We start from the raw sequence: 14,350 nt of genomic DNA on the forward strand, positions 1-14,350 counted from the left end.
AACATGATTTATTCCTCTTCCACAACTATATTGGATTTTTTTTTCTTTTTTCCAACTTTTGAAATTTCATATTTCATTCCCTTTTTCCTTTTAAGAAATATTCATTACTTAGAAATTTATAGTCCTATACTATCTCCGTTCCTTGATGAAGTTCTCATAAAAAAAGTTTACAGAAATAAAAAACGAATAGAATTTTTTAGATAGTGGATATATTATTTTATTGAATAATATATATATATATATATATATATATATATATATATATATATATATATATATATATATATATATATATATATATATATTTGATTGAGAAAGCTAAAAACCAAAACCGTTAAAACAAAATTTATTAAAAGAAAGTTAGTGGAAAAAATATGAGAACCACAACTAATAAAAAATTATTTTTATAAAATTAGTAGGAAATATGTGGTAACCATAAGAAATATAAAATTCTTAAAATGGAGTAAACATCATTAAAATATTAAAATGACGATGAACAAAGTTATGTTTGTCCAAAATTTAATTTGTGATATAAATAGAAAGATTCTTTATAGAAACAACAAATAGAATACCCAAAATGGCAAATGAGAACATTTTTAAGAAACGAAAATAATATAGTTTAGGGTACCAAATTCTATTTACATAATTATGTTATAAGTTACATGAAGTAGATTTGTTCGCTCTATTTCTATGAAATTGCATCATTTTTTTAAAGTTGTGACGTTAATCTGTAATTAGATAAGTCAATACACATGTGAATGGAAGATAAGACTTTATAAAACGAAAGTAAAGAATATACAACAATTCTCCTGTGAGACGATCTCGTGTGTGAGACAGTCTCGTGTTATATTGGGCTTAGTAGCCCATTCAGCAAAATAAAAGAAAAAATTGTTTCTTTAATTCTTCCTCTTTGTCTGCTCTTCTCCTCTTTTCTCTACAATAGTCTTCTTCAATTGGATTACATTTCAGTTGACATATGCAAAATAAAAGTAAAAAGTTGCCATAACATCTCCTACTATGTCATTTGAATTCGATACAATTCAATTATTCTAAATGTAATAGTTATATGTATTCTTGTGTTTGAAGAATGTTTGTGTTTGCGTTTGTTCAATTGTAGTAATTAGTGATTTCTTTGTATAATAGTTATTCTTTAATAAATATAATTGAGATTTGTTTAGTAAATAATTGGTAGAATACTTCGTCTCATGTTAAAAGTTAGGTTTTAAATTTTGTTTATGAAAGAGATTTTTCATAAATGGCTTTAATGTATACTTATCATATCAATACTTTCGACAATTTAAATTTTAGAGTAGGCATTTTAATTCTTAGAATAGACAATTTAAGACATAAAATAGGCTTTAAAACTTTATAGTAGGATGTTAAATTTAATACTTTTGAAAATTGAAAGTTAAGGCTTAGCATTGGCATTTTAAGCCCTAAAATGGATATTTTAAGTCTTGGAATAGACATTTTAAGACTTGAAATAGATATTTAAATCTTTAAAGTAGGATGTTAACTTTAAGCCTTTTCGAAAATCTTTATAGACATTTTAAGCCTTAAAATTGGCATTTTAATCCTTGAAATAGACATTTTAATAATTAGAATGGGCATATATATTCATTGGAATGAAAATCTCAAACTGTAGAATCGGCATTGAAAACTTTAAAGTTGGCTAGAATATTGGGCTGGTTGCATGGGTACAACCGCCATACAGGTTAGTTTCCCAAGAATATACTTTTGGATGAAATTTTAAAACCACTGTGACGGCTTACAACACTATTGACATTTAACAAATTCTTATATGTAGACTGTAACACCCCTGAATTTTGGACCCCTTATACGGAACCAAAACCGCAAACGACGGGAGGAATTCGGGTATTACATTAAAATAAAATGAATAAAATAATAATCTTTATAAATGTGAGTCGAAATTTTGGAAGCATTTCCGCTAAAAATCGAGGGCGTGATGGAATATAAAATACAATAATTAACTAAACCCATCCAAGGCATCATAGCCTTTAAAATCTCATACCACGACGGAATAATTCATCGTCGGCCCTTCAAATCACCATGACAAGCATGGATCGTGGTTCCAGTGTCTATGCTTCAGTTCTAAAAAGAATAAAATACTTTTGAAAAACATACAAAACTACAACTACGCAGCGAAATTATGAAAATACAACGGAGGACATAATACTTCATACTTAAAACATATACAACCTAAGGTTTACAAAAGACATAAAAGATGTGATACCCAGGATTGAGATTTGAAAAGGATTGATAGACTACTCATATCAACAAGGTGCATCTTCTTTTCATGGAGCTCATTTGCTAAGAACCCCACAGTTAAGCGTGCTTGGTGAGGAGCAATCTTGGGATGGATGACCTCCTACACTAGTGGAAAAAAAACGTATTTGCTGCTAATCATTTGCTGCGGTTTTTATATATTCGCAGCAATAAATAGGAAAAAGAATTGAAAAAAACAATTAATTGTTGCGGTTTTGCTAGGGACCGCAGCAAATAACCCTTACACAATAGCTTAATTGCTGCGGTTATCAAGGGGGCCCGCAGCAAATAACGTTACAGCAAAATGAAAATACACATGAGGAGCATTAATTGCTGCGGTTGATGCCCTAGACCACAGCAAATAGCCTTTAGAATTAAAATGTACACATAGCATATACAGTAGCATAAAAACGAACCCGCCATTTCTTTTTTCACAAAACTCTTCTACTGTGTCGTGAGGTCTGTATGCAGCCTTGTGTGGGCTCCTTTGGTATCTTCATTTCATACAACTACATTTGTATCAGATTTGCACGAAACTTGGCACACAAAACTCTTTGGTATATATTGTTGTGTTGAAGTGGATAGAATTGAAAATCATAGTCATATGCTAGAAATTACGTGTTATGTTGCGATTTTATGGGTTTTTAAGCGTTTCTGTCAATTTCGCACGTAAAGTAGCTCAAACTTGGTTTGTTATGCACGAAACTTGGCACACAACACTATTTGGTATATATTATTGTGTTGAAGTGGTTAGAAATGAAAATCATAGTCATATGCTAGAAATTACGTGTTAAGTTGCGATTTTATGCGTTTTAACCGTTTTTGGCAATTTCGCACGTAAAGTAGCTCAAACTTGGTTTGTTTTGCACGAAACTTGGCACACAACACTATTTGGTATATATTATTGTGTTGAAGTGGTTAGAATTGAAAATCATAGTCATATGCTAGAAATTACGTGTTAAGTTGCGATTTTATGTGTTTTTAACCGTTTTTGACACTAACATTTATTTATTCTTAGTGCTTTCAACAACCTTCTTTCGTTGAATGCGGCTACTACGCGCTGAAATACATGGACGATATTATAAAATTCGTGAAGGAGTTCGGAGTCGAAAATATAGATGTTGTAAGTATTTGTTACGTGCTTAAATAATTACTGGTAAAATCTAATGTTTATATATTAATCTTTTATTTTTATATTATATTATAGGTTTTAAACGACATTACGAGGGAAACACGCCCTTTGAGAAGTGGAGAGATGCGCAAATTAAAAGACAAGATTGCCGCGTAACTTGCTAATTTTTGTTCTTGATAAATTGTAATTAGTATAGATTATTTTTTAGGTCTTTAACGTATATTATATATAACTTGCCGGGGTGTTACAAAAGAGCTATGAAGTCGAAAGACCAATACATAACTCGTGTTATGCTTCGCACTCATCACTCTCCCCCAATGCAATGCAGAAGAAGCTCTAATACACCTGTCTAGGATGTTTCTGTTGCTCAACATGAGGCCATTAGCCAAATGTATCATACTAGAAACATCATAAAAAGTGATAATAAATCAAGCATAAGCACAAACACATACACGTTAGTAACTAACACCAAATATAATAAGGCCAACAGACTAGCTAACATTATGTTGTACAACTGTATAAAGATGATTTCGTAAAACACAAAGCATAACTAATAACTATTTATCATCCATCTATATTTCTTGATCTCAATTCTTTTTTTCCAACACGAACCATGTGTGCATGGGTGGAATGTATATCTTTACACTCCTCTTCTCAAAATCATAACATCTCTATAAGACACGTATGATATCAACTTAACTAAGGGCGTTAACAGACTACCTGACGCCTCATGAGCATGGTTTTATGGCGCTTGTCTACCTTAAAGTAAGTGTGATCATAGTATATCTTTGGGATTCTTAACTCTCATGAGGCAACTAAACTTAGGCATAATCTTTCTATAAATGAAAACCCTTGGGGTTCGCAAGACCCACGGGGCACATCACACTAAACTATTCTATCAATGAAGACCTTGGGGTTTGTAAGACCCACGACAATCTCAACTATAAACCTTTTATTAATGAATAAAATTTCTTTCAAAGAGAACCTTGGGGATTGCAAGACCCAATTGTAATTCAAATATACTCTTGCTATCAATGAGAACCATGAGGTTTGCAAGACCCACCGGTAACTAAAATATACTCTTGCCGTCAATGAGAACCCTGGGGTTTGCAAGACCCACTGGTAATTCAAATATACTCTTGCCATCAATGAGAACCATGGGGTTTTCAAGACCCACCGGTAACTCAAATATAAACTTAAATTCATATATAAAGGAATCAATCTGACTCCAAGTAAACATAATGTAATTCTATCAATAAGGGAATTGTACTCAACTTCAAATACTACCTTAATTCTATGCGTCTATACTAGGGATGGCAACGGGTCGGATCTGGACCGGATCCAGGTGGACCCGGATCCAGATCTAGATCCAAACCCGAATCCGCGGGTCTAGTTTTGCAAGACCCAGATCTGGATCCGCGAATACTGCGGATCCAGTATCGGATTCGGGTCCAAAACAGATCTGACTTGTTTTTGCTTTTTTTTGTATTTTTGAATGTGTTGGAATTGCAATAAAGCGATATTTATAGACTAATGTAAATAATATATATAATTTCACAATCAATCACCCAAAAAAATATTATACAACTTAAAATTTTAATCTCAATTGTGACTCATAGAATATAATTTTTAATATTGATTAATTTTTAAAATAATCTAACTATTAAATCAACCTTATCATAATAATGGGAAAATTTTTTTACATGATGCATGCAAGAAAATCAAATCAAATAATCTACATGATCCATCCATACATATACTCCAATTTAGAATCAAAAAACACATAATTAGGAGTATATTTAACAAATTAAATAAATCACTTAAAATACTTGTAATCTAATTATTAGATCAGGCAAATCTAATTTCAATGAAATTTGATAATCTTCACTTACAACCCTTAACTTCTCTATCTTCATGATTAACTGAAGGGACACAGTAATTCATCTTCATGACTACTGGGAGGCAGTGAGGGAGGGGAATAGGGGATATAAATTTTAATATATATTTCATATAAAAAAATAAATATAAAAATAAAACGGGTCCTCCAGATCCGCGGGTCGGGGTCTGAGTATTTTTCTCAGATCCGGATCCGGACCCGTAAAATTTAACGGATCCGGATCCGACGGGTCTAATTTTTTAGGATCCAGATCCGTGAAAACGGATACGGATCCACGGATCCGGGTCGGGTCCAATACCCATTGCCATCCCTAGTCTATACCATTCTAAGTTCAAGAGACACGCCATCAGTAACTATTCATATATAAAACTTACTCTAGTACTTCATATTTATAATACAATGCATAAAGTTGCAAATATTGATAATACTTTGAAACATAAGCATATAAAAGTTAGTTACCGCGTGTACGTACCTGAAACTGCCACAACACGACCAAAAGCCATAATAATCAGCCAAGGTAAGTCTACACCCCTCTTATAAACTGAGTACCTATACGAGTTTAAAGGTAGAACTAATAAGATTTCTTAACCTCATTTAAGAGCTGCTTACTCTAAAAGAAAGCACTATACTGCCATTCAAACAAGTTTCGACTTGTTCTAACAAGTACTTAAACCACACACAATGATTTCATTCCTAAACTAGCTTATGAACTGAAGTATCAGATTACAAATCTAACCACAACTCAAAATTTACACTCAACTCTATATCAAGGTATGATCTAATGAGAAAGCTTCTAATTATATACTTTTTGCACTAGCATAACTTTTAGGAATTAGTAGACTTAAGCTTTACAATGTAGTGTATTACACCAAATAATAATGAAAATACTCATTGTAATACTAATTTACGTTCCTATTGAGTTTAGAGTGATAACAAATGAAAACAATGAAAAAGAACGAGTTATTAAGATAAATCATAATAAATATGGCTAAGTTTACGCAACTTACGACAACAATAAACAAAATCAACAATGTCAATCACTATTAACAACAACAATGGCATCATATTACTACACTAACAATAACCGCACAGTAGTTAACAAATGCTACTAACATTTTACAACCGCCACTACCAACACCATTACTAACCACTAACCACTAACACTATTACACTTATCAACTACATTTAATAAACTTTAAAGTGATACTTATAGTTAACAACAATATGCAACAACCATGACATCAAGAATGCTTGAACTCATAACAATGAAATTCATAGTGTCCAACAAAAATCCTACACTCAATACAAAAAAGTTGTCATGTAGTAAAACACCACAAAAATATCACACAACCATCATTTTAATTCTTTCATCCTTCAAACCCCAATTCATTAATAAGGCTCTTACCCGTAGTAAGATTAAATAAACTAATTCAAAATCACTACTCATAAACTTGATAAAATTGTCATTGAAAACAAGAAACTCAACATGGAAGAGAATTAGTTTACCTACAAATGGGGTGATAAGAGAATTAGGTGGTTGTGTGGATGGTGTTGTGGTGATGGCTGTGGGCGGCTGCGCGTGACTACCCCTGAAAAGTCTTTACAAGTCTTTCTCACTCTTTTTATTTTATAAATATGTTATTTTTTTTTTTCAAACCTTACCCATCTAAATAATACATTTATTTTAAAGCTCAAAATCACCAAAACAACCTCCTATGCTAACAAATTTGAAATCACAACTATAACTTAATTGGACATTATTATTTAAGTAATTATGAATGTGCAATTTATATAAATATATAAGCATTTATATACTTATAATTATAAATAAAATATTAAAATTAATTCAAAATAATTTTATTAAAATATTAAAATTGCCCATTATCATTATAAATAAGTAATGATGCAATAAAATGATGAGGTGTTACAGACTACCCCTGAAAAGAAGTTTCGTCCCCGAAATTAGAGTAAATATATTATTTTATGGAATATAAAATTTAATACAGAAAAAATGAGAACCTGTGCAATTTAAAAAATTATGATATTTTTCTAATAACTTTGTATCTTGAAATACTAAATATATACTATGTAATTTAAAATTGAGACCCCAAAATTTTCGGAATTCTATACAGTCAGTTTGACATGCTCAGAATCTTTCCAAATAAGACGTAAAATTCCTTTAAAAGATCGTTTGGGAGCTAGAAAATAGAATATTGAGATTTAGAAGACTTGAAACATAAAATTTATGTATCTCATTCACACTTGCGCATTACATTTAGAAAAACGCCCTTCCAATATATTTAAAAATATATGCACTCGAGTGCAGAATATTTGTCCCAAAAGACAAACTAAATATTCAGAGAACATAAAATGCAGAATAAGCGGGCAAAATTACTGATGCATGCATGCTAAGTTGTGTTGAATCATGCTCTAAAGTTATTTAATGGTAATTATGTAAGTTAGTTTTATTTAGTATGCTATTATCAGTAGCATCAGTGAATTTTACAACTATTCATATTAGGCACTAAATTACTTCCTTACTTTTAGAAAATTTAATTATTTGTATCTCTATTTAAATCTTTTTGTAGCTTTTCAAAAAAAAAAAAAAAAGATGCATCAGTAATTTTATGTTTATCATTTTACCATATTTACAAGTGCCCTATTTATTTTTTGAGATTACTTATAAACACAAATTTTTTATTAAGATCATCTCACTGCGAGACAGTTTAATATAGGTTGACCCAATTCTAATTTATTAAAAAAATATATAAAAAAAATATTTTAGATTTAGTTTTGAATTATTTTATTTTAATATAAATGATTTGGGCTGCTTGCATAGGCTTGTCTCACCATGAGACGGTCTCATATAACTATACAAGACTTACTGACTCACAAATTACTATTTCTTTGTATTTTATTCTTAATATATTAGTTAAAACATAGTCAAGTGAGAACTTGTTTGATTCGTCTCAATGTAAATATTATTTATATTAAGTTTTTATAATTTTTTTTATTATGAACAATTAGAGATATTAGAAACGGATTTAGTGTATCAACAAGTATGCGGAATTTATTAATATAAAATGGAGTACTACGTTAGTTTGAATAATACTTTAAATTGTAGAACAAAAAGATTGGTTCAAGGTTAACATCAATTTGAAAGAGGAAAAGTTCAAGTTGCTCATAATTTAAATTAAATTGACAAGAATTTGAATGTACGTCTCTTCCAAAAACACGAGTTGGAGGCAAGTATATAGAGTTAAGAGACAAGTAACAAAAAGACACTGGTTAGAAATGTTCAGCTGTCTAATATGGCTCCAACATACTCCCAATTAGATATACATTGTTTTTCTTGTTAAATATTGCCATGCATATTGCTTTAATAGTCAAAGGACATTGAAGAATTAGACATTTGGATTTTAGACCAAGCCAATTTACTTTTAATAATATTTTAATTGTAAAGGTTTAATCTAATAAAACTTCAATGCTAATAATGTCAAAGTCTTGAGTTTTAATAGTGTTGGTCCTAGTGTTTTATCTACCTTAGCCCAAATGAAAAAAATACACCTCTAATAAAATTTCTAAATTATAAAACAACTCACAAAATAAGAGTGATTACAAGTATATATCTACTTCAAAAATTTTAAGAAAATTTTTATTTCCAACATATAACATCAATGCAATGCATTATTTAATATAAGACATTATTGAATCCAATATATAACATTATTAGAAACAAAAAAAATAATATAGGATATTATTAAATTCATCATATAGCATTATAAAATTTACGACTACTAAATTGTGTTTGATTTTTTTTCTTTCCAAAATTTTCAAACATAATCTTTTTTTTAAAAAATTTGTTTTTGGTTTCGTAAAAGTTGTTTATTATTAAATTATGTTCTGATAACACTTCATTCACAATAGCACAAATAACGTCGTAATACCCCTCAGTGATGCAATGGTTTGTCTTCAAGTTTGTTAATAGACCAATAATAGACATCTTGGTCTGATTCTTAAAACGTTCAAATAATGGACTATTTACAGAATTCAACATTTCAAATAACTGTCGACAATAAGGGTTTGGATCTTTGTCGACGTGTAGCGGTGATTCATCATCTACCGGTACAATATCAGATTGTAGGGGAAGAAACTAATGGTAAATGTCTGGGAATATACTAGTAGTAGCTGCATCATATGTCATTTGTGAGTAAGGATTTGAATTGTTTGTCGATTGAGCTCCTACTACTTCTATAGCATCAGAAATAGTTCTTACCTCTGTGTTTTGATGATAGTCTCACTCATATTAATTTTTAACAAAATCCTTTCTCATTAGATTTCTTTTATTTCATTTGGTTCCTTATAAAAAAGACTTCTGCACTTTTTAGAAGGACATTTAATATCAGAAGTCAGGCTATTTCTACGAGCAAAATCCAAAAACTCTTGTAACCCTCTCATAAATCTTAAACTAAACTTTTCATTTTTTTTGTTTGTTGTACATCCAACTTCTTTCTTGACTAACCTTCATTTTTAATATCTATATCTTATAATAATATAATCATTCAATTGATTATTAAAGTGAATTAATGACAATACAAATATATAAAACAATTCATGAAAATGAAAAAACAAATAAATTATGTAATAAATTATAAAAAGAATTAAATTACAAACCTCTATCAAACCCATTTTTGCTTTCGTTTGCGAAATATAACAATGAATATTGAATACCAATGAAAGGATATGTCTCGTTTATTTAAAAAAAATATGGCGATGACACGGTAGCCACAAAGCCATCGTCGTATTCAAATTCAAAATTCAAAAAAGTGCGGAAGAACATGGCGATGAAGTGGCTATAAGCCCCAACCGTCGCCCTTTTCTTTTTTAAAAAGAGCTATTGAAAAGGGTTGGCAACGAGGTCACCGCTCATCCGTCGCCCTTTCCTAAAACCACTTGGCGACGAGATGGCTATGACCCCCAATTGTCACCATTTTCCAGAAAACAAAGGGCGATGGAACAGCCGTCGCCCTTCCTTTGCTATTGGTGATGAGTAGGTGGTCTGTTGCAATTTTGCCATCGGTATTTTAACATTTATTCATGGTGGCGACAGCTCCTAAAGTCTACCCTCAGATCTCTTGAAGCATTTTTTCCCTAATGTTTTGATCAATCACATACATTACTATCTTCCATATTACATCATGTCATCATATGTTATAGTTAGGCATGTCCACGGTCCGGGTTGGGTCGGTTTTCGTTCCGGTTCCATCCGGTTCCGATTCCATTTGAAACCTGTCGCGAACGGTTCCGGTGCCGGACGGTTCCAAACGGTTTCTTGGCGGTTCATGAGGCGGTTCCGGCGGTTCCAACTCGCGGGACGGGCGGGTCGGACCATCGGTTCCATTTTTATTTTTCCTTTAAATATTTATATAATATAAAAATACTATAATATTGCGGATGTACTTTTGATGATTACTTGATTATTAGCGAAATTCATTGCTTGTAAAGTTGTAATCGCTATTAAAATATTTACTAAAAAGAATGAAAATAATAAATTAATAAGAAAAATCAACGATAATGTCGATAAAGACGATTAATAAAAAAAGAGGGAGAAAATGGACTTGAACCTAGTACCCAAAGGAATACTAAGCTGCCTACGTATCCCGAAGGAATGAAATCCCATGTAGTTCTTTGTCATACCTTTTATTTGTAGTTATTGAATGTTGATTTATCGTTGTCCGATGGATCCTATTCGTCTTCGTCATCATCATCTGGTTGGTTAGATGCTTCCGCTGACTCTCCTCCTGACGATGATACAGATGTATCCATCATCGTCCATGGATCATCATCATCGCCTTGATCATCATCATTCCTTAGTCCTTGTGTTCGAATCTCCGCTTGATCCCAATCTTTCTTGCAAACACATATTTGAATACTATGTGGAGCAAGACGAGATCTCTTTTCGTCTAAAACTCTTCTACCTGCACTAAAAGCAAACTCCGACGCAATCGTAGAAGCAGGAATTGCAAGGATATCCTTTGCAATTCTCGATAATATGGGAAATTTTATAGATTTTTCTTTCTACCAGTCTAAAATATTATAGGTACCTTGGTCAATTTCAAAGTGATGTTTAAATAATTATCTAATTCTAAATATGTAGTGGAGGGTGAAGAAGAAGATGATCCTACAAAACTATCATCTTGGCTCATTATATTAGCTATTACGGAATTATAATAACAGGGACGTGCCGAGACGCTAGCACGCCTAGACGTATCGCGTTTTGGGTTATATACACTAGCATAGTAATCATAAAGTTCTGCTAAAAGTTTTTTACAAGTTCCAACATAATTATGTACATCACTAGGCGGGCGATCTAATGATTGGTAGTAAAATCCAATTACTTTAGTAAGGACTTCTGTCTTAAAACATGGATCTAAAATGGTTGCAATTCCATAAATAAAAGGAAAATCGGTAAAGTATGTCTTCCACTTATCCATCATATCTGCAAGAATCGGCTTTAAATATGGGTTAGTATCATTATGCGAATGTTTAAGAAGATGATAAAAATTAGTAATACACTCACTTATTACTAAAAAATAGTAATATGGGTTACTTTCACAAATTTGTCTTACTGGTTCATCTTCATCTAAATTTAAATATAAAGACATACTCAAATACCACAATATATAAATAAATAATAATTTTAAACTTAATCAATTTGGAGAATAAAATTATAAAACTAACCGATAGTTTGGAAATTGACTCGTTTACCACGAGCTTGTCTTTATTGTTGTTGTTGTAGTTGTTCTTCATGTGATCTTGTTGATGACTGTCGAGATCTATGTATCCCAATAGGGGTCGTTGGTTCCTCTTCTTGTTCTTTTTCTTCATCAATTTGTATTTCTCTTTCCACTTCTTCTGCATAATCGTGTAATTCTTGGTCGTACCCTTCTGGATAATTTGGTTCATAATTATAATTACTAATGGAAGGTATTGTTGATATCGACGGAGTTGAAGTGGCCTTTCTTTTGGAGCTAGAACCTTCCAATGATTTTGCCATTTTAGTAACTTTTTAGAGGCTTTTTTCAAAAAACAAGACATGATAATATTGAAATAATAATAGAATTAAGAAATAAATAAATAATTAATAGACTAATTATGTAATTAACTAAATTAAGAAATAATTAAAAGACTAATTATGTAATTAAGAGAATAATTGCGTAATTAAGTAGATAGAGTAAGTAGTGAGAGTAGGAGACGTAATTAAGTAGATAGAGTAAGTAGTGAGAGTAGGAGAAGAGATGAGTTGTAAATAAAAATGATTGAAAGTGATATATATTTATAGTAAAAATCACAACGGCTAGTTAACGACTCTTTTTCGAACGGTTCCAAAGAACCTGTGGGCCGGTTCACCTGGACCGGTTCCGGTTCCATGGAACCCTGTGGGCCGGTCCACCCGGACCGGTTCCGGTTCCGGTTCCACGGAACCTGTGGTCTAGTTCACCCGGACCGGTTCCGGTTCCAGTTCCGGTTCACCCGGACCGGTTCCGGTTCCAGTTCCGGTTCACCCGGACCGGTTCCGGTTCCGACCCGCGGTTCTTAGGTCCGGTTCAAGCAGTTTTTTTCCGGCGATTTCACGGTTCCAGCAACTTTTTTTCCGGCGGTTTTACGGTTCCGCGGTTCAGGCCGGTTCGGAACCTGTCGCGAACGGTTCTGGTTTCGAGACGGTTTCAAGAGGTTCGGCACCGGTTCGGTTCCGGGAAACCCGCTCCGTGGCCATCACTAGTTATAGTGTTTGAAGGTCAGATCTCTCACATAGATTATTACCAATGTTCACCTCAAGCCAACTTTTTATGACATTTGTGAGCAACCTAAACCATACAAATTCCCTTTTAAATAGCGTTTTAGGTTTTAGACTATTTTTATGAGAGATTTTCTCTTATTAAGACATGCTCAAAACAAGGAGAATATATACTAATAATTTGTAGGAAAAATTATCTAGAATAATCTAACATTTTTATGATTTTTCTACAATAATCTCACATATTAATTAACTATGAATAACCTAACTTTAGGTGTATTTGTCTTGAGTAAACTCAAATAACTTCGTCATCTACTATAATAAGTAATTACCAAAACAATAATCTGAAAATAAATTTATAATTAGAAAAAAATTTAAAAATTTACATAAGAAATTCTGAACAATAAAAAAAATTTAACATTTTTTTTACATTTTTTCGACATTTTATTTTAATTTATCTATTTTTAAAAATAAATAAAAACTTGCTATAGCAAGTCATCCAATTACTGAATTTACTCTAGGAAAATAAACTGAAGTTAAGATTAATATTTCTAATTTATATTAAGAAAAAATTAGGTTATTTAACTCATAACATGTGCCCATTGGTAATATACAAAAAACTTTGTATATATCTTTTCTACGACTTATTCAAGAAATGCGGAAACTTGGTGTAACCCATACTTGGGACTACATCATTATATAAATAACTTTTATGGTAGATTATCCCAACGCCCAACACAAAATTTGAATAGGTGAGATAAATTGTCTATCTAACATCTAAGAATGTTGTTTTATTGTAAGAAAAAAACCTTGAACTTATTTTCTAAAATGCAGGACTCTATAAAAGTTTTTGATGGACAATTAAAATAAATTGATCTAATTAATTTAACATGTAAATAAGCAAATTAATTTGATTATTTCAATGAAAAACCATATTACTAAATTTATTTGATTTGTCAAAGTGGTTACATGAATATTTCTACTCCAAAATTTATTAAAATTTATTTAATGCATGATATTAGCTAGTCTTTCACGTCGGTTTTAATGATGTGAAATGTCTCCTTGTAGTGCTCATAATTTGAGCATATATTTAATTAAATAAGTCCATTTTAAGGTATTTAAGTTAGTTTTATTTTGAAATATCAAATTTATAATATATACATAAACCCTCAACCCTAATTAATGGAAGAATGAAGCAGTCTTTTGACTTCGTCACCAAGAATTCTCTTGGCATGCA

Source organism: Amaranthus tricolor, chromosome 3 (genome assembly GCF_026212465.1).
Source record: "Amaranthus tricolor cultivar Red isolate AtriRed21 chromosome 3, ASM2621246v1, whole genome shotgun sequence".
NCBI lineage: Eukaryota > Viridiplantae > Streptophyta > Magnoliopsida > Caryophyllales > Amaranthaceae > Amaranthus > Amaranthus tricolor.